The 16,269-nt window shown below is 44.7% G+C and overlaps 32 non-coding genes and 1 pseudogene across 32 annotated transcripts; all 33 read right to left on the bottom strand.

Moving 5' to 3' along the window:
- Window positions 1-39: 39 nt before the first annotated feature.
- Window positions 40-158, bottom strand: LOC145475135 (5S ribosomal RNA). Its single transcript, XR_014046041.1, has one exon. It is a non-coding gene; the product is annotated as a 5S ribosomal RNA (ribosomal RNA).
- Window positions 159-543: 385 nt separating this feature from the next.
- On the bottom strand, window positions 544-662 carry LOC145475147 (5S ribosomal RNA). Its single transcript, XR_014046052.1, has one exon. It is a non-coding gene; the product is annotated as a 5S ribosomal RNA (ribosomal RNA).
- A 385-nt stretch (window positions 663-1,047) lies between these two features.
- Window positions 1,048-1,166, bottom strand: LOC145475159 (5S ribosomal RNA). Its single transcript, XR_014046063.1, has one exon. It is a non-coding gene; the product is annotated as a 5S ribosomal RNA (ribosomal RNA).
- A 385-nt stretch (window positions 1,167-1,551) lies between these two features.
- Window positions 1,552-1,670, bottom strand: LOC145475168 (5S ribosomal RNA). Its single transcript, XR_014046071.1, has one exon. It is a non-coding gene; the product is annotated as a 5S ribosomal RNA (ribosomal RNA).
- Window positions 1,671-2,055: 385 nt separating this feature from the next.
- Window positions 2,056-2,174, bottom strand: LOC145475169 (5S ribosomal RNA). The gene has a single exon (XR_014046073.1). It is a non-coding gene; the product is annotated as a 5S ribosomal RNA (ribosomal RNA).
- A 385-nt stretch (window positions 2,175-2,559) lies between these two features.
- Window positions 2,560-2,678, bottom strand: LOC145475136 (5S ribosomal RNA). The gene has a single exon (XR_014046042.1). It is a non-coding gene; the product is annotated as a 5S ribosomal RNA (ribosomal RNA).
- Window positions 2,679-3,063: 385 nt separating this feature from the next.
- LOC145475138 (5S ribosomal RNA) lies at window positions 3,064-3,182 on the bottom strand. The gene has a single exon (XR_014046043.1). It is a non-coding gene; the product is annotated as a 5S ribosomal RNA (ribosomal RNA).
- Window positions 3,183-3,567: 385 nt separating this feature from the next.
- LOC145475139 (5S ribosomal RNA) lies at window positions 3,568-3,686 on the bottom strand. The gene has a single exon (XR_014046044.1). It is a non-coding gene; the product is annotated as a 5S ribosomal RNA (ribosomal RNA).
- Window positions 3,687-4,071: 385 nt separating this feature from the next.
- Window positions 4,072-4,190, bottom strand: LOC145475140 (5S ribosomal RNA). Its single transcript, XR_014046045.1, has one exon. It is a non-coding gene; the product is annotated as a 5S ribosomal RNA (ribosomal RNA).
- Window positions 4,191-4,575: 385 nt separating this feature from the next.
- LOC145475141 (5S ribosomal RNA) lies at window positions 4,576-4,694 on the bottom strand. Its single transcript, XR_014046046.1, has one exon. It is a non-coding gene; the product is annotated as a 5S ribosomal RNA (ribosomal RNA).
- Window positions 4,695-5,079: 385 nt separating this feature from the next.
- Window positions 5,080-5,198, bottom strand: LOC145475142 (5S ribosomal RNA). Its single transcript, XR_014046047.1, has one exon. It is a non-coding gene; the product is annotated as a 5S ribosomal RNA (ribosomal RNA).
- A 385-nt stretch (window positions 5,199-5,583) lies between these two features.
- LOC145475143 (5S ribosomal RNA) lies at window positions 5,584-5,702 on the bottom strand. Its single transcript, XR_014046048.1, has one exon. It is a non-coding gene; the product is annotated as a 5S ribosomal RNA (ribosomal RNA).
- A 385-nt stretch (window positions 5,703-6,087) lies between these two features.
- LOC145475144 (5S ribosomal RNA) lies at window positions 6,088-6,206 on the bottom strand. Its single transcript, XR_014046049.1, has one exon. It is a non-coding gene; the product is annotated as a 5S ribosomal RNA (ribosomal RNA).
- Window positions 6,207-6,591: 385 nt separating this feature from the next.
- Window positions 6,592-6,710, bottom strand: LOC145475166 (5S ribosomal RNA). The gene has a single exon (XR_014046070.1). It is a non-coding gene; the product is annotated as a 5S ribosomal RNA (ribosomal RNA).
- Window positions 6,711-7,095: 385 nt separating this feature from the next.
- Window positions 7,096-7,214, bottom strand: LOC145475145 (5S ribosomal RNA). Its single transcript, XR_014046050.1, has one exon. It is a non-coding gene; the product is annotated as a 5S ribosomal RNA (ribosomal RNA).
- Window positions 7,215-7,599: 385 nt separating this feature from the next.
- LOC145475146 (5S ribosomal RNA) lies at window positions 7,600-7,718 on the bottom strand. Its single transcript, XR_014046051.1, has one exon. It is a non-coding gene; the product is annotated as a 5S ribosomal RNA (ribosomal RNA).
- Window positions 7,719-8,103: 385 nt separating this feature from the next.
- LOC145475148 (5S ribosomal RNA) lies at window positions 8,104-8,222 on the bottom strand. Its single transcript, XR_014046053.1, has one exon. It is a non-coding gene; the product is annotated as a 5S ribosomal RNA (ribosomal RNA).
- A 385-nt stretch (window positions 8,223-8,607) lies between these two features.
- On the bottom strand, window positions 8,608-8,726 carry LOC145475149 (5S ribosomal RNA). Its single transcript, XR_014046054.1, has one exon. It is a non-coding gene; the product is annotated as a 5S ribosomal RNA (ribosomal RNA).
- Window positions 8,727-9,108: 382 nt separating this feature from the next.
- On the bottom strand, window positions 9,109-9,227 carry LOC145475150 (5S ribosomal RNA). Its single transcript, XR_014046055.1, has one exon. It is a non-coding gene; the product is annotated as a 5S ribosomal RNA (ribosomal RNA).
- A 385-nt stretch (window positions 9,228-9,612) lies between these two features.
- On the bottom strand, window positions 9,613-9,731 carry LOC145475151 (5S ribosomal RNA). Its single transcript, XR_014046056.1, has one exon. It is a non-coding gene; the product is annotated as a 5S ribosomal RNA (ribosomal RNA).
- A 385-nt stretch (window positions 9,732-10,116) lies between these two features.
- On the bottom strand, window positions 10,117-10,235 carry LOC145475152 (5S ribosomal RNA). The gene has a single exon (XR_014046057.1). It is a non-coding gene; the product is annotated as a 5S ribosomal RNA (ribosomal RNA).
- Window positions 10,236-10,619: 384 nt separating this feature from the next.
- LOC145475154 (5S ribosomal RNA) lies at window positions 10,620-10,738 on the bottom strand. The gene has a single exon (XR_014046058.1). It is a non-coding gene; the product is annotated as a 5S ribosomal RNA (ribosomal RNA).
- A 385-nt stretch (window positions 10,739-11,123) lies between these two features.
- Window positions 11,124-11,242, bottom strand: LOC145475155 (5S ribosomal RNA). Its single transcript, XR_014046059.1, has one exon. It is a non-coding gene; the product is annotated as a 5S ribosomal RNA (ribosomal RNA).
- A 384-nt stretch (window positions 11,243-11,626) lies between these two features.
- Window positions 11,627-11,745, bottom strand: LOC145475156 (5S ribosomal RNA). Its single transcript, XR_014046060.1, has one exon. It is a non-coding gene; the product is annotated as a 5S ribosomal RNA (ribosomal RNA).
- A 384-nt stretch (window positions 11,746-12,129) lies between these two features.
- On the bottom strand, window positions 12,130-12,248 carry LOC145475157 (5S ribosomal RNA). Its single transcript, XR_014046061.1, has one exon. It is a non-coding gene; the product is annotated as a 5S ribosomal RNA (ribosomal RNA).
- Window positions 12,249-12,633: 385 nt separating this feature from the next.
- On the bottom strand, window positions 12,634-12,752 carry LOC145475158 (5S ribosomal RNA). Its single transcript, XR_014046062.1, has one exon. It is a non-coding gene; the product is annotated as a 5S ribosomal RNA (ribosomal RNA).
- A 385-nt stretch (window positions 12,753-13,137) lies between these two features.
- Window positions 13,138-13,256, bottom strand: LOC145475160 (5S ribosomal RNA). Its single transcript, XR_014046064.1, has one exon. It is a non-coding gene; the product is annotated as a 5S ribosomal RNA (ribosomal RNA).
- A 384-nt stretch (window positions 13,257-13,640) lies between these two features.
- On the bottom strand, window positions 13,641-13,759 carry LOC145475161 (5S ribosomal RNA). The gene has a single exon (XR_014046065.1). It is a non-coding gene; the product is annotated as a 5S ribosomal RNA (ribosomal RNA).
- Window positions 13,760-14,144: 385 nt separating this feature from the next.
- On the bottom strand, window positions 14,145-14,263 carry LOC145475162 (5S ribosomal RNA). The gene has a single exon (XR_014046066.1). It is a non-coding gene; the product is annotated as a 5S ribosomal RNA (ribosomal RNA).
- A 384-nt stretch (window positions 14,264-14,647) lies between these two features.
- LOC145475163 (5S ribosomal RNA) lies at window positions 14,648-14,766 on the bottom strand. The gene has a single exon (XR_014046067.1). It is a non-coding gene; the product is annotated as a 5S ribosomal RNA (ribosomal RNA).
- A 384-nt stretch (window positions 14,767-15,150) lies between these two features.
- Window positions 15,151-15,269, bottom strand: LOC145475164 (5S ribosomal RNA). Its single transcript, XR_014046068.1, has one exon. It is a non-coding gene; the product is annotated as a 5S ribosomal RNA (ribosomal RNA).
- Window positions 15,270-15,653: 384 nt separating this feature from the next.
- On the bottom strand, window positions 15,654-15,772 carry LOC145475165 (5S ribosomal RNA). Its single transcript, XR_014046069.1, has one exon. It is a non-coding gene; the product is annotated as a 5S ribosomal RNA (ribosomal RNA).
- Window positions 15,773-16,157: 385 nt separating this feature from the next.
- Window positions 16,158-16,269, bottom strand: LOC145475167 (5S ribosomal RNA; annotated as a pseudogene; the record flags this gene model as incomplete).

The following is a 16,269-nucleotide window of genomic DNA, read 5'->3' on the forward strand; positions in this document are numbered from 1 at the left end:
AATCTTCTCTGAAGAGTCCAGTCCCAAAATGGGTCCAAAAGTCTACAACACGGCGTATTCCCAGGTGGTCACCCAGCCAGGTACTGACGCCGCCCAACAGGACTTGACTTCGGTGATCGGACGAGAACCGGTACGTTCCCTGTGGTGTGGTCGTAGACGAAAGAAACAACTCAAACCTTGCCCAATTGCTTGGACTCTCTTTTAAGTCTCTTAGAAGGAAGGCCTTTAATTGCTGTTGTGATGAATTTCCAATTACGTCTCGGCTACTTAACCCAGAGATTCCAAAGCCAGCTAAGACTTCAAATCACAAAAGGGCGATTCTCCAATGGTCAGTCATCAAAGCCACATTCAAGAGATTGCCTCCAGTGTGCTGCTCAGTGTTGCAGTGCTGTAATCAAACAAGAAAATCTTCTAATATGCTGTCAACTTGCTGGAAAAATAATTCCAAAAAAAAAAAGACAACATTTTGAAAACAGAGGGATCAATGATGTGGAGGCGTATGGAAATCTTCTCTGAAGAGTCCAGTCCCAAAATGGGTCCAAAAGTCTACAACACGGCGTATTCCCAGGTGGTCACCCAGCCAGGTACTGACGCCGCCCAACAGGACTTGACTTCGGTGATCGGACGAGAACCGGTACGTTCCCTGTGGTGTGGTCGTAGACGAAAGAAACAACTCAAACCTTGCCCAATTGCTTGGACTCTCTTTTAAGTCTCTTAGAAGGAAGGCCTTTAATTGCTGTTGTGATGAATTTCCAATTACGTCTCGGCTACTTAACCCAGAGATTCCAAAGCCAGCTAAGACTTCAAATCACAAAAGGGCGATTCTCCAATGGTCAGTCATCAAAGCCACATTCAAGAGATTGCCTCCAGTGTGCTGCTCAGTGTTGCAGTGCTGTAATCAAACAAGAAAATCTTCTAATATGCTGTCAACTTGCTGGAAAAATAATTCCAAAAAAAAAAAGACAACATTTTGAAAACAGAGGGATCAATGATGTGGAGGCGTATGGAAATCTTCTCTGAAGAGTCCAGTCCCAAAATGGGTCCAAAAGTCTACAACACGGCGTATTCCCAGGTGGTCACCCAGCCAGGTACTGACGCCGCCCAACAGGACTTGACTTCGGTGATCGGACGAGAACCGGTACGTTCCCTGTGGTGTGGTCGTAGACGAAAGAAACAACTCAAACCTTGCCCAATTGCTTGGACTCTCTTTTAAGTCTCTTAGAAGGAAGGCCTTTAATTGCTGTTGTGATGAATTTCCAATTACGTCTCGGCTACTTAACCCAGAGATTCCAAAGCCAGCTAAGACTTCAAATCACAAAAGGGCGATTCTCCAATGGTCAGTCATCAAAGCCACATTCAAGAGATTGCCTCCAGTGTGCTGCTCAGTGTTGCAGTGCTGTAATCAAACAAGAAAATCTTCTAATATGCTGTCAACTTGCTGGAAAAATAATTCCAAAAAAAAAAAGACAACATTTTGAAAACAGAGGGATCAATGATGTGGAGGCGTATGGAAATCTTCTCTGAAGAGTCCAGTCCCAAAATGGGTCCAAAAGTCTACAACACGGCGTATTCCCAGGTGGTCACCCAGCCAGGTACTGACGCCGCCCAACAGGACTTGACTTCGGTGATCGGACGAGAACCGGTACGTTCCCTGTGGTGTGGTCGTAGACGAAAGAAACAACTCAAACCTTGCCCAATTGCTTGGACTCTCTTTTAAGTCTCTTAGAAGGAAGGCCTTTAATTGCTGTTGTGATGAATTTCCAATTACGTCTCGGCTACTTAACCCAGAGATTCCAAAGCCAGCTAAGACTTCAAATCACAAAAGGGCGATTCTCCAATGGTCAGTCATCAAAGCCACATTCAAGAGATTGCCTCCAGTGTGCTGCTCAGTGTTGCAGTGCTGTAATCAAACAAGAAAATCTTCTAATATGCTGTCAACTTGCTGGAAAAATAATTCCAAAAAAAAAAAGACAACATTTTGAAAACAGAGGGATCAATGATGTGGAGGCGTATGGAAATCTTCTCTGAAGAGTCCAGTCCCAAAATGGGTCCAAAAGTCTACAACACGGCGTATTCCCAGGTGGTCACCCAGCCAGGTACTGACGCCGCCCAACAGGACTTGACTTCGGTGATCGGACGAGAACCGGTACGTTCCCTGTGGTGTGGTCGTAGACGAAAGAAACAACTCAAACCTTGCCCAATTGCTTGGACTCTCTTTTAAGTCTCTTAGAAGGAAGGCCTTTAATTGCTGTTGTGATGAATTTCCAATTACGTCTCGGCTACTTAACCCAGAGATTCCAAAGCCAGCTAAGACTTCAAATCACAAAAGGGCGATTCTCCAATGGTCAGTCATCAAAGCCACATTCAAGAGATTGCCTCCAGTGTGCTGCTCAGTGTTGCAGTGCTGTAATCAAACAAGAAAATCTTCTAATATGCTGTCAACTTGCTGGAAAAATAATTCCAAAAAAAAAAAGACAACATTTTGAAAACAGAGGGATCAATGATGTGGAGGCGTATGGAAATCTTCTCTGAAGAGTCCAGTCCCAAAATGGGTCCAAAAGTCTACAACACGGCGTATTCCCAGGTGGTCACCCAGCCAGGTACTGACGCCGCCCAACAGGACTTGACTTCGGTGATCGGACGAGAACCGGTACGTTCCCTGTGGTGTGGTCGTAGACGAAAGAAACAACTCAAACCTTGCCCAATTGCTTGGACTCTCTTTTAAGTCTCTTAGAAGGAAGGCCTTTAATTGCTGTTGTGATGAATTTCCAATTACGTCTCGGCTACTTAACCCAGAGATTCCAAAGCCAGCTAAGACTTCAAATCACAAAAGGGCGATTCTCCAATGGTCAGTCATCAAAGCCACATTCAAGAGATTGCCTCCAGTGTGCTGCTCAGTGTTGCAGTGCTGTAATCAAACAAGAAAATCTTCTAATATGCTGTCAACTTGCTGGAAAAATAATTCCAAAAAAAAAAAGACAACATTTTGAAAACAGAGGGATCAATGATGTGGAGGCGTATGGAAATCTTCTCTGAAGAGTCCAGTCCCAAAATGGGTCCAAAAGTCTACAACACGGCGTATTCCCAGGTGGTCACCCAGCCAGGTACTGACGCCGCCCAACAGGACTTGACTTCGGTGATCGGACGAGAACCGGTACGTTCCCTGTGGTGTGGTCGTAGACGAAAGAAACAACTCAAACCTTGCCCAATTGCTTGGACTCTCTTTTAAGTCTCTTAGAAGGAAGGCCTTTAATTGCTGTTGTGATGAATTTCCAATTACGTCTCGGCTACTTAACCCAGAGATTCCAAAGCCAGCTAAGACTTCAAATCACAAAAGGGCGATTCTCCAATGGTCAGTCATCAAAGCCACATTCAAGAGATTGCCTCCAGTGTGCTGCTCAGTGTTGCAGTGCTGTAATCAAACAAGAAAATCTTCTAATATGCTGTCAACTTGCTGGAAAAATAATTCCAAAAAAAAAAAGACAACATTTTGAAAACAGAGGGATCAATGATGTGGAGGCGTATGGAAATCTTCTCTGAAGAGTCCAGTCCCAAAATGGGTCCAAAAGTCTACAACACGGCGTATTCCCAGGTGGTCACCCAGCCAGGTACTGACGCCGCCCAACAGGACTTGACTTCGGTGATCGGACGAGAACCGGTACGTTCCCTGTGGTGTGGTCGTAGACGAAAGAAACAACTCAAACCTTGCCCAATTGCTTGGACTCTCTTTTAAGTCTCTTAGAAGGAAGGCCTTTAATTGCTGTTGTGATGAATTTCCAATTACGTCTCGGCTACTTAACCCAGAGATTCCAAAGCCAGCTAAGACTTCAAATCACAAAAGGGCGATTCTCCAATGGTCAGTCATCAAAGCCACATTCAAGAGATTGCCTCCAGTGTGCTGCTCAGTGTTGCAGTGCTGTAATCAAACAAGAAAATCTTCTAATATGCTGTCAACTTGCTGGAAAAATAATTCCAAAAAAAAAAAGACAACATTTTGAAAACAGAGGGATCAATGATGTGGAGGCGTATGGAAATCTTCTCTGAAGAGTCCAGTCCCAAAATGGGTCCAAAAGTCTACAACACGGCGTATTCCCAGGTGGTCACCCAGCCAGGTACTGACGCCGCCCAACAGGACTTGACTTCGGTGATCGGACGAGAACCGGTACGTTCCCTGTGGTGTGGTCGTAGACGAAAGAAACAACTCAAACCTTGCCCAATTGCTTGGACTCTCTTTTAAGTCTCTTAGAAGGAAGGCCTTTAATTGCTGTTGTGATGAATTTCCAATTACGTCTCGGCTACTTAACCCAGAGATTCCAAAGCCAGCTAAGACTTCAAATCACAAAAGGGCGATTCTCCAATGGTCAGTCATCAAAGCCACATTCAAGAGATTGCCTCCAGTGTGCTGCTCAGTGTTGCAGTGCTGTAATCAAACAAGAAAATCTTCTAATATGCTGTCAACTTGCTGGAAAAATAATTCCAAAAAAAAAAAGACAACATTTTGAAAACAGAGGGATCAATGATGTGGAGGCGTATGGAAATCTTCTCTGAAGAGTCCAGTCCCAAAATGGGTCCAAAAGTCTACAACACGGCGTATTCCCAGGTGGTCACCCAGCCAGGTACTGACGCCGCCCAACAGGACTTGACTTCGGTGATCGGACGAGAACCGGTACGTTCCCTGTGGTGTGGTCGTAGACGAAAGAAACAACTCAAACCTTGCCCAATTGCTTGGACTCTCTTTTAAGTCTCTTAGAAGGAAGGCCTTTAATTGCTGTTGTGATGAATTTCCAATTACGTCTCGGCTACTTAACCCAGAGATTCCAAAGCCAGCTAAGACTTCAAATCACAAAAGGGCGATTCTCCAATGGTCAGTCATCAAAGCCACATTCAAGAGATTGCCTCCAGTGTGCTGCTCAGTGTTGCAGTGCTGTAATCAAACAAGAAAATCTTCTAATATGCTGTCAACTTGCTGGAAAAATAATTCCAAAAAAAAAAAGACAACATTTTGAAAACAGAGGGATCAATGATGTGGAGGCGTATGGAAATCTTCTCTGAAGAGTCCAGTCCCAAAATGGGTCCAAAAGTCTACAACACGGCGTATTCCCAGGTGGTCACCCAGCCAGGTACTGACGCCGCCCAACAGGACTTGACTTCGGTGATCGGACGAGAACCGGTACGTTCCCTGTGGTGTGGTCGTAGACGAAAGAAACAACTCAAACCTTGCCCAATTGCTTGGACTCTCTTTTAAGTCTCTTAGAAGGAAGGCCTTTAATTGCTGTTGTGATGAATTTCCAATTACGTCTCGGCTACTTAACCCAGAGATTCCAAAGCCAGCTAAGACTTCAAATCACAAAAGGGCGATTCTCCAATGGTCAGTCATCAAAGCCACATTCAAGAGATTGCCTCCAGTGTGCTGCTCAGTGTTGCAGTGCTGTAATCAAACAAGAAAATCTTCTAATATGCTGTCAACTTGCTGGAAAAATAATTCCAAAAAAAAAAAGACAACATTTTGAAAACAGAGGGATCAATGATGTGGAGGCGTATGGAAATCTTCTCTGAAGAGTCCAGTCCCAAAATGGGTCCAAAAGTCTACAACACGGCGTATTCCCAGGTGGTCACCCAGCCAGGTACTGACGCCGCCCAACAGGACTTGACTTCGGTGATCGGACGAGAACCGGTACGTTCCCTGTGGTGTGGTCGTAGACGAAAGAAACAACTCAAACCTTGCCCAATTGCTTGGACTCTCTTTTAAGTCTCTTAGAAGGAAGGCCTTTAATTGCTGTTGTGATGAATTTCCAATTACGTCTCGGCTACTTAACCCAGAGATTCCAAAGCCAGCTAAGACTTCAAATCACAAAAGGGCGATTCTCCAATGGTCAGTCATCAAAGCCACATTCAAGAGATTGCCTCCAGTGTGCTGCTCAGTGTTGCAGTGCTGTAATCAAACAAGAAAATCTTCTAATATGCTGTCAACTTGCTGGAAAAATAATTCCAAAAAAAAAAAGACAACATTTTGAAAACAGAGGGATCAATGATGTGGAGGCGTATGGAAATCTTCTCTGAAGAGTCCAGTCCCAAAATGGGTCCAAAAGTCTACAACACGGCGTATTCCCAGGTGGTCACCCAGCCAGGTACTGACGCCGCCCAACAGGACTTGACTTCGGTGATCGGACGAGAACCGGTACGTTCCCTGTGGTGTGGTCGTAGACGAAAGAAACAACTCAAACCTTGCCCAATTGCTTGGACTCTCTTTTAAGTCTCTTAGAAGGAAGGCCTTTAATTGCTGTTGTGATGAATTTCCAATTACGTCTCGGCTACTTAACCCAGAGATTCCAAAGCCAGCTAAGACTTCAAATCACAAAAGGGCGATTCTCCAATGGTCAGTCATCAAAGCCACATTCAAGAGATTGCCTCCAGTGTGCTGCTCAGTGTTGCAGTGCTGTAATCAAACAAGAAAATCTTCTAATATGCTGTCAACTTGCTGGAAAAATAATTCCAAAAAAAAAAAGACAACATTTTGAAAACAGAGGGATCAATGATGTGGAGGCGTATGGAAATCTTCTCTGAAGAGTCCAGTCCCAAAATGGGTCCAAAAGTCTACAACACGGCGTATTCCCAGGTGGTCACCCAGCCAGGTACTGACGCCGCCCAACAGGACTTGACTTCGGTGATCGGACGAGAACCAGTACGTTCCCTGTGGTGTGGTCGTAGACGAAAGAAACAACTCAAACCTTGCCCAATTGCTTGGACTCTCTTTTAAGTCTCTTAGAAGGAAGGCCTTTAATTGCTGTTGTGATGAATTTCCAATTACGTCTCGGCTACTTAACCCAGAGATTCCAAAGCCAGCTAAGACTTCAAATCACAAAAGGGCGATTCTCCAATGGTCAGTCATCAAAGCCACATTCAAGAGATTGCCTCCAGTGTGCTGCTCAGTGTTGCAGTGCTGTAATCAAACAAGAAAATCTTCTAATATGCTGTCAACTTGCTGGAAAAATAATTCCAAAAAAAAAAAGACAACATTTTGAAAACAGAGGGATCAATGATGTGGAGGCGTATGGAAATCTTCTCTGAAGAGTCCAGTCCCAAAATGGGTCCAAAAGTCTACAACACGGCGTATTCCCAGGTGGTCACCCAGCCAGGTACTGACGCCGCCCAACAGGACTTGACTTCGGTGATCGGACGAGAACCGGTACGTTCCCTGTGGTGTGGTCGTAGACGAAAGAAACAACTCAAACCTTGCCCAATTGCTTGGACTCTCTTTTAAGTCTCTTAGAAGGAAGGCCTTTAATTGCTGTTGTGATGAATTTCCAATTACGTCTCGGCTACTTAACCCAGAGATTCCAAAGCCAGCTAAGACTTCAAATCACAAAAGGGCGATTCTCCAATGGTCAGTCATCAAAGCCACATTCAAGAGATTGCCTCCAGTGTGCTGCTCAGTGTTGCAGTGCTGTAATCAAACAAGAAAATCTTCTAATATGCTGTCAACTTGCTGGAAAAATAATTCCAAAAAAAAAAAGACAACATTTTGAAAACAGAGGGATCAATGATGTGGAGGCGTATGGAAATCTTCTCTGAAGAGTCCAGTCCCAAAATGGGTCCAAAAGTCTACAACACGGCGTATTCCCAGGTGGTCACCCAGCCAGGTACTGACGCCGCCCAACAGGACTTGACTTCGGTGATCGGACGAGAACCGGTACGTTCCCTGTGGTGTGGTCGTAGACGAAAGAAACAACTCAAACCTTGCCCAATTGCTTGGACTCTCTTTTAAGTCTCTTAGAAGGAAGGCCTTTAATTGCTGTTGTGATGAATTTCCAATTACGTCTCGGCTACTTAACCCAGAGATTCCAAAGCCAGCTAAGACTTCAAATCACAAAAGGGCGATTCTCCAATGGTCAGTCATCAAAGCCACATTCAAGAGATTGCCTCCAGTGTGCTGCTCAGTGTTGCAGTGCTGTAATCAAACAAGAAAATCTTCTAATATGCTGTCAACTTGCTGGAAAAATAATTCCAAAAAAAAAAAGACAACATTTTGAAAACAGAGGGATCAATGATGTGGAGGCGTATGGAAATCTTCTCTGAAGAGTCCAGTCCCAAAATGGGTCCAAAAGTCTACAACACGGCGTATTCCCAGGTGGTCACCCAGCCAGGTACTGACGCCGCCCAACAGGACTTGACTTCGGTGATCGGACGAGAACCGGTACGTTCCCTGTGGTGTGGTCGTAGACGAAAGAAACAACTCAAACCTTGCCCAATTGCTTGGACTCTCTTTTAAGTCTCTTAGAAGGAAGGCCTTTAATTGCTGTTGTGATGAATTTCCAATTACGTCTCGGCTACTTAACCCAGAGATTCCAAAGCCAGCTAAGACTTCAAATCACAAAAGGGCGATTCTCCAATGGTCAGTCATCAAAGCCACATTCAAGAGATTGCCTCCAGTGTGCTGCTCAGTGTTGCAGTGCTGTAATCAAACAAGAAAATCTTCTAATATGCTGTCAACTTGCTGGAAAAATAATTCCAAAAAAAAAAAGACAACATTTTGAAAACAGAGGGATCAATGATGTGGAGGCGTATGGAAATCTTCTCTGAAGAGTCCAGTCCCAAAATGGGTCCAAAAGTCTACAACACGGCGTATTCCCAGGTGGTCACCCAGCCAGGTACTGACGCCGCCCAACAGGACTTGACTTCGGTGATCGGACGAGAACCGGTACGTTCCCTGTGGTGTGGTCGTAGACGAAAGAAACAACTCAAACCTTGCCCAATTGCTGACTCTCTTTTAAGTCTCTTAGAAGGAAGGCCTTTAATTGCTGTTGTGATGAATTTCCAATTACGTCTCGGCTACTTAACCCAGAGATTCCAAAGCCAGCTAAGACTTCAAATCACAAAAGGGCGATTCTCCAATGGTCAGTCATCAAAGCCACATTCAAGAGATTGCCTCCAGTGTGCTGCTCAGTGTTGCAGTGCTGTAATCAAACAAGAAAATCTTCTAATATGCTGTCAACTTGCTGGAAAAATAATTCAAAAAAAAAAAGACAACATTTTGAAAACAGAGGGATCAATGATGTGGAGGCGTATGGAAATCTTCTCTGAAGAGTCCAGTCCCAAAATGGGTCCAAAAGTCTACAACACGGCGTATTCCCAGGTGGTCACCCAGCCAGGTACTGACGCCGCCCAACAGGACTTGACTTCGGTGATCGGACGAGAACCGGTACGTTCCCTGTGGTGTGGTCGTAGACGAAAGAAACAACTCAAACCTTGCCCAATTGCTTGGACTCTCTTTTAAGTCTCTTAGAAGGAAGGCCTTTAATTGCTGTTGTGATGAATTTCCAATTACGTCTCGGCTACTTAACCCAGAGATTCCAAAGCCAGCTAAGACTTCAAATCACAAAAGGGCGATTCTCCAATGGTCAGTCATCAAAGCCACATTCAAGAGATTGCCTCCAGTGTGCTGCTCAGTGTTGCAGTGCTGTAATCAAACAAGAAAATCTTCTAATATGCTGTCAACTTGCTGGAAAAATAATTCAAAAAAAAAAAAGACAACATTTTGAAAACAGAGGGATCAATGATGTGGAGGCGTATGGAAATCTTCTCTGAAGAGTCCAGTCCCAAAATGGGTCCAAAAGTCTACAACACGGCGTATTCCCAGGTGGTCACCCAGCCAGGTACTGACGCCGCCCAACAGGACTTGACTTCGGTGATCGGACGAGAACCGGTACGTTCCCTGTGGTGTGGTCGTAGACGAAAGAAACAACTCAAACCTTGCCCAATTGCTTGGACTCTCTTTTAAGTCTCTTAGAAGGAAGGCCTTTAATTGCTGTTGTGATGAATTTCCAATTACGTCTCGGCTACTTAACCCAGAGATTCCAAAGCCAGCTAAGACTTCAAATCACAAAAGGGCGATTCTCCAATGGTCAGTCATCAAAGCCACATTCAAGAGATTGCCTCCAGTGTGCTGCTCAGTGTTGCAGTGCTGTAATCAAACAAGAAAATCTTCTAATATGCTGTCAACTTGCTGGAAAAATAATTCAAAAAAAAAAAAGACAACATTTTGAAAACAGAGGGATCAATGATGTGGAGGCGTATGGAAATCTTCTCTGAAGAGTCCAGTCCCAAAATGGGTCCAAAAGTCTACAACACGGCGTATTCCCAGGTGGTCACCCAGCCAGGTACTGACGCCGCCCAACAGGACTTGACTTCGGTGATCGGACGAGAACCGGTACGTTCCCTGTGGTGTGGTCGTAGACGAAAGAAACAACTCAAACCTTGCCCAATTGCTTGGACTCTCTTTTAAGTCTCTTAGAAGGAAGGCCTTTAATTGCTGTTGTGATGAATTTCCAATTACGTCTCGGCTACTTAACCCAGAGATTCCAAAGCCAGCTAAGACTTCAAATCACAAAAGGGCGATTCTCCAATGGTCAGTCATCAAAGCCACATTCAAGAGATTGCCTCCAGTGTGCTGCTCAGTGTTGCAGTGCTGTAATCAAACAAGAAAATCTTCTAATATGCTGTCAACTTGCTGGAAAAATAATTCAAAAAAAAAAAGACAACATTTTGAAAACAGAGGGATCAATGATGTGGAGGCGTATGGAAATCTTCTCTGAAGAGTCCAGTCCCAAAATGGGTCCAAAAGTCTACAACACGGCGTATTCCCAGGTGGTCACCCAGCCAGGTACTGACGCCGCCCAACAGGACTTGACTTCGGTGATCGGACGAGAACCGGTACGTTCCCTGTGGTGTGGTCGTAGACGAAAGAAACAACTCAAACCTTGCCCAATTGCTTGGACTCTCTTTTAAGTCTCTTAGAAGGAAGGCCTTTAATTGCTGTTGTGATGAATTTCCAATTACGTCTCGGCTACTTAACCCAGAGATTCCAAAGCCAGCTAAGACTTCAAATCACAAAAGGGCGATTCTCCAATGGTCAGTCATCAAAGCCACATTCAAGAGATTGCCTCCAGTGTGCTGCTCAGTGTTGCAGTGCTGTAATCAAACAAGAAAATCTTCTAATATGCTGTCAACTTGCTGGAAAAATAATTCAAAAAAAAAAAAGACAACATTTTGAAAACAGAGGGATCAATGATGTGGAGGCGTATGGAAATCTTCTCTGAAGAGTCCAGTCCCAAAATGGGTCCAAAAGTCTACAACACGGCGTATTCCCAGGTGGTCACCCAGCCAGGTACTGACGCCGCCCAACAGGACTTGACTTCGGTGATCGGACGAGAACCGGTACGTTCCCTGTGGTGTGGTCGTAGACGAAAGAAACAACTCAAACCTTGCCCAATTGCTTGGACTCTCTTTTAAGTCTCTTAGAAGGAAGGCCTTTAATTGCTGTTGTGATGAATTTCCAATTACGTCTCGGCTACTTAACCCAGAGATTCCAAAGCCAGCTAAGACTTCAAATCACAAAAGGGCGATTCTCCAATGGTCAGTCATCAAAGCCACATTCAAGAGATTGCCTCCAGTGTGCTGCTCAGTGTTGCAGTGCTGTAATCAAACAAGAAAATCTTCTAATATGCTGTCAACTTGCTGGAAAAATAATTCAAAAAAAAAAAGACAACATTTTGAAAACAGAGGGATCAATGATGTGGAGGCGTATGGAAATCTTCTCTGAAGAGTCCAGTCCCAAAATGGGTCCAAAAGTCTACAACACGGCGTATTCCCAGGTGGTCACCCAGCCAGGTACTGACGCCGCCCAACAGGACTTGACTTCGGTGATCGGACGAGAACCGGTACGTTCCCTGTGGTGTGGTCGTAGACGAAAGAAACAACTCAAACCTTGCCCAATTGCTTGGACTCTCTTTTAAGTCTCTTAGAAGGAAGGCCTTTAATTGCTGTTGTGATGAATTTCCAATTACGTCTCGGCTACTTAACCCAGAGATTCCAAAGCCAGCTAAGACTTCAAATCACAAAAGGGCGATTCTCCAATGGTCAGTCATCAAAGCCACATTCAAGAGATTGCCTCCAGTGTGCTGCTCAGTGTTGCAGTGCTGTAATCAAACAAGAAAATCTTCTAATATGCTGTCAACTTGCTGGAAAAATAATTCAAAAAAAAAAAGACAACATTTTGAAAACAGAGGGATCAATGATGTGGAGGCGTATGGAAATCTTCTCTGAAGAGTCCAGTCCCAAAATGGGTCCAAAAGTCTACAACACGGCGTATTCCCAGGTGGTCACCCAGCCAGGTACTGACGCCGCCCAACAGGACTTGACTTCGGTGATCGGACGAGAACCGGTACGTTCCCTGTGGTGTGGTCGTAGACGAAAGAAACAACTCAAACCTTGCCCAATTGCTTGGACTCTCTTTTAAGTCTCTTAGAAGGAAGGCCTTTAATTGCTGTTGTGATGAATTTCCAATTACGTCTCGGCTACTTAACCCAGAGATTCCAAAGCCAGCTAAGACTTCAAATCACAAAAGGGCGATTCTCCAATGGTCAGTCATCAAAGCCACATTCAAGAGATTGCCTCCAGTGTGCTGCTCAGTGTTGCAGTGCTGTAATCAAACAAGAAAATCTTCTAATATGCTGTCAACTTGCTGGAAAAATAATTCAAAAAAAAAAAAGACAACATTTTGAAAACAGAGGGATCAATGATGTGGAGGCGTATGGAAATCTTCTCTGAAGAGTCCAGTCCCAAAATGGGTCCAAAAGTCTACAACACGGCGTATTCCCAGGTGGTCACCCAGCCAGGTACTGACGCCGCCCAACAGGACTTGACTTCGGTGATCGGACGAGAACCGGTACGTTCCCTGTGGTGTGGTCGTAGACGAAAGAAACAACTCAAACCTTGCCCAATTGCTTGGACTCTCTTTTAAGTCTCTTAGAAGGAAGGCCTTTAATTGCTGTTGTGATGAATTTCCAATTACGTCTCGGCTACTTAACCCAGAGATTCCAAAGCCAGCTAAGACTTCAAATCACAAAAGGGCGATTCTCCAATGGTCAGTCATCAAAGCCACATTCAAGAGATTGCCTCCAGTGTGCTGCTCAGTGTTGCAGTGCTGTAATCAAACAAGAAAATCTTCTAATATGCTGTCAACTTGCTGGAAAAATAATTCAAAAAAAAAAAAGACAACATTTTGAAAACAGAGGGATCAATGATGTGGAGGCGTATGGAAATCTTCTCTGAAGAGTCCAGTCCCAAAATGGGTCCAAAAGTCTACAACACGGCGTATTCCCAGGTGGTCACCCAGCCAGGTACTGACGCCGCCCAACAGGACTTGACTTCGGTGATCGGACGAGAACCGGTACGTTCCCTGTGGTGTGGTCGTAGACGAAAGAAACAACTCAAACCTTGCCCAATTGCTTGGACTCTCTTTTAAGTCTCTTAGAAGGAAGGCCTTTAATTGCTGTTGTCATGAATTTCCAATTACGTCTCGGCTACTTAACCCAGAGATTCCAAAGCCAGCTAAGACTTCAAATCACAAAAGGGCGATTCTCCAATGGTCAGTCATCAAAGCCACATTCAAGAGATTGCCTCCAGTGTGCTGCTCAGTGTTGCAGTGCTGTAATCAAACAAGAAAATCTTCTAATATGCTGTCAACTTGCTGGAAAAATAATTCAAAAAAAAAAAGACAACATTTTGAAAACAGAGGGATCAATGATGTGGAGGCGTATGGAAATCTTCTCTGAAGAGTCCAGTCCCAAAATGGGTCCAAAAGTCTACAACACGGCGTATTCCCAGGTGGTCACCCAGCCAGGTACTGACGCCGCCCAACAGGACTTGACTTCGGTGATCGGACGAGAACCGGTACGTTCCCTGTGGTGTGGTCGTAGACGAAAGAAACAACTCAAACCTTGCCCAATTGCTTGGACTCTCTTTTAAGTCTCTTAGAAGGAAGGCCTTTAATTGCTGTTGTCATGAATTTCCAATTACGTCTCGGCTACTTAACCCAGAGATTCCAAAGCCAGCTAAGACTTCAAATCACAAAAGGGCGATTCTCCAATGGTCAGTCATCAAAGCCACATTCAAGAGATTGCCTCCAGTGTGCTGCTCAGTGTTGCAGTGCTGTAATCAAACAAGAAAATCTTCTAATATGCTGTCAACTTGCTGGAAAAATAATTCAAAAAAAAAAAAGACAACATTTTGAAAACAGAGGGATCAATGATGTGGAGGCGTATGGAAATCTTCTCTGAAGAGTCCAGTCCCAAAATGGGTCCAAAAGTCTACAACACGGCGTATTCCCAGGTGGTCACCCAGCCAGGTACTGACGCCGCCCAACAGGACTTGACTTCGGTGATCGGACGAGAACCGGTACGTTCCCTGTGGTGTGGTCGTAGACGAAAGAAACAACTCAAACCTTGCCCAATTGCTTGGACTCTCTTTTAAGTCTCTTAGAAGGAAGGCCTTTAATTGCTGTTGTCATGAATTTCCAATTACGTCTCGGCTACTTAACCCAGAGATTCCAAAGCCAGCTAAGACTTCAAATCACAAAAGGGCGATTCTCCAATGGTCAGTCATCAAAGCCACATTCAAGAGATTGCCTCCAGTGTGCTGCTCAGTGTTGCAGTGCTGTAATCAAACAAGAAAATCTTCTAATATGCTGTCAACTTGCTGGAAAAATAATTCAAAAAAAAAAAGACAACATTTTGAAAACAGAGGGATCAATGATGTGGAGGCGTATGGAAATCTTCTCTGAAGAGTCCAGTCCCAAAATGGGTCCAAAAGTCTACAACACGGCGTATTCCCAGGTGGTCACCCAGCCAGGTACTGACGCCGCCCAACAGGACTTGACTTCGGTGATCGGACGAGAACCGGTACGTTCCCTGTGGTGTGGTCGTAGACGAAAGAAACAACTCAAACCTTGCCCAATTGCTTGGACTCTCTTTTAAGTCTCTTAGAAGGAAGGCCTTTAATTGCTGTTGTCATGAATTTCCAATTACGTCTCGGCTACTTAACCCAGAGATTCCAAAGCCAGCTAAGACTTCAAATCACAAAAGGGCGATTCTCCAATGGTCAGTCATCAAAGCCACATTCAAGAGATTGCCTCCAGTGTGCTGCTCAGTGTTGCAGTGCTGTAATCAAACAAGAAAATCTTCTAATATGCTGTCAACTTGCTGGAAAAATAATTCAAAAAAAAAAAGACAACATTTTGAAAACAGAGGGATCAATGATGTGGAGGCGTATGGAAATCTTCTCTGAAGAGTCCAGTCCCAAAATGGGTCCAAAAGTCTACAACACGGCGTATTCCCAGGTGGTCACCCAGCCAGGTACTGACGCCGCCCAACAGGACTTGACTTCGGTGATCGGACGAGAACCGGTACGTTCCCTGTGGTGTGGTCGTAGACGAAAGAAACAACTCAAACCTTGCCCAATTGCTTGGACTCTCTTTTAAGTCTCTTAGAAGGAAGGCCTTTAATTGCTGTTGTCATGAATTTCCAATTACGTCTCGGCTACTTAACCCAGAGATTCCAAAGCCAGCTAAGACTTCAAATCACAAAAGGGCGATTCTCCAATGGTCAGTCATCAAAGCCACATTCAAGAGATTGCCTCCAGTGTGCTGCTCAGTGTTGCAGTGCTGTAATCAAACAAGAAAATCTTCTAATATGCTGTCAACTTGCTGGAAAAATAATTCAAAAAAAAAAAGACAACATTTTGAAAACAGAGGGATCAATGATGTGGAGGCGTATGGAAATCTTCTCTGAAGAGTCCAGTCCCAAAATGGGTCCAAAAGTCTACAACACGGCGTATTCCCAGGTGGTCACCCAGCCAGGTACTGACGCCGCCCAACAGGACTTGACTTCGGTGATCGGACGAGAACCGGTACGTTCCCTGTGGTGTGGTCGTAGACGAAAGAAACAACTCAAACCTTGCCCAATTGCTTGGACTCTCTTTTAAGTCTCTTAGAAGGAAGGCCTTTAATTGCTGTTGTCATGAATTTCCAATTACGTCTCGGCTACTTAACCCAGAGATTCCAAAGCCAGCTAAGACTTCAAATCACAAAAGGGCGATTCTCCAATGGTCAGTCATCAAAGCCACATTCAAGAGATTGCCTCCAGTGTGCTGCTCAGTGTTGCAGTGCTGTAATCAAACAAGAAAATCTTCTAATATGCTGTCAACTTGCTGGAAAAATAATTCAAAAAAAAAAAAGACAACATTTTGAAAACAGAGGGATCAATGATGTGGAGGCGTATGGAAATCTTCTCTGAAGAGTCCAGTCCCAAAATGGGTCCAAAAGTCTACAACACGGCGTATTCCCAGGTGGTCACCCAGCCAGGTACTGACGCCGCCCAACAGGACTTGACTTCGGTGATCGGACGAGAACCGGTACGTTCCCTGTGGTGTGGT

Source organism: Orbicella franksi, unplaced genomic scaffold (genome assembly GCF_964199315.1).
Source record: "Orbicella franksi unplaced genomic scaffold, jaOrbFran1.1 SCAFFOLD_652, whole genome shotgun sequence".
In the NCBI taxonomy this organism is placed as follows: domain Eukaryota; kingdom Metazoa; phylum Cnidaria; class Anthozoa; order Scleractinia; family Merulinidae; genus Orbicella; species Orbicella franksi.